Here is a 1,254-nt window from a genome sequence, read left to right on the forward strand (position 1 = left end):
AGTATGTGAAAAATCTACTTATCTTGTCTTGATTTTGCTGTGAAGTTACCAGCTCTCTAATAAAAGTATGTTTTTTTTCAGAAATATATAAACACTACGCAACTTGACTTATTCTACGATTAGGGTCATTTCTTTCCAGGTAGGAGCTTTTTTTATTCTTGAGAAAAATCTCCTGCCAGGGGGAAGATTTCTTAGAACCCACGCCAGGTCTCCAGACATGGCTACTGTCTCTGTCCTTCTTAGGCCTATAGGTGGCACTCTTCCTTTGTCAATATCAGGACAGGCCACAGAGGAAAATGAATCCACTTTCTCTTTTTTTTTCCCTATTCCCACTGTTAGTTACATCATTGTAGCAGGGACATTCCCTCATGTCCAAAAATAGCCACTAGAAGAAAAAGAGGAAAACAAGGTCTCCGAAAAGGCTACAACTTTCACACGACTGTTGGTTTCAGTTGGTGGCTTTGTACTTGGAAGTAAAATTGCCAGACAGAACCACCAGGGAAAAGGAAGCAGCTGTATGAATGGACAGGACAGGTTAGTGAGGGGTGAATGCAGACAGCAGAGCTCACTGGGGAGTGTCTAGACTTGGGATGAAGGAAAAATGATGATATGGGAGTGAAAGAACGGGATCCAGGGAAGCAAAGTGGGAGGAGCAGTGTGCTAGGTGTCAGAGGACTTAGTGCATATGTGTCTATATTATCCTCTTACGTGGACAGCGACATACAAACGAGAGCCACTGGTCCCCAATGCTGTGTGTTTAGACTACCAGTGTCCTTTCGTCGTTAACAGAGACACGGCCAGTAGTTCACTATCCTCATGTAGCTATAGATATGAAAACATGAAGAACTAGTCACCACCTGCTAAGCCCTCACTCAGTAGAAGATACTCTGTTAAGGACTTTTAAACGTTCTAGACTATTTAATCCAATTCTCAAAACATTTCCAACCTACTTTATATGTGGGGAAACTGAGATCCAGAGAGGGTAAGTGAATTATTCAAGATCAAACTTCTAAATTCCTTAGTAAAATCTACATGCAGTCCATAGTCCTTTATCACAAGTCATATCTTCTTAACAATTCTTATTTTGATATGCTCATATATTTGAGTCCCTATATTATACCCTTTCTTGCCTCTGGCATTTAGGGTTGATGCTCTTGCTTTTGAAGTTTGCTCATTAGATGTTGGAGAACAGAAATTTTCTGATTCCCTTTCATGTTTTCTCTTATGACAGAAGCGCCTGGCTATTGTATTCAT

The 1,254-nt window shown here is 40.6% G+C and overlaps 1 protein-coding gene across 1 annotated transcript in view; it reads left to right on the forward strand.

Moving 5' to 3' along the window:
* LOC115275923 (interferon omega-1-like) overlaps positions 1–1,254 on the forward strand; it is a 2,158-nt gene that overhangs the window by 642 nt on the left and 262 nt on the right. The window lies entirely within an intron of this gene.

The sequence above is a fragment of the Suricata suricatta genome, chromosome 13 (assembly GCF_006229205.1).
Source record: "Suricata suricatta isolate VVHF042 chromosome 13, meerkat_22Aug2017_6uvM2_HiC, whole genome shotgun sequence".
NCBI classification, from domain to species: Eukaryota; Metazoa; Chordata; class Mammalia; order Carnivora; family Herpestidae; genus Suricata; species Suricata suricatta.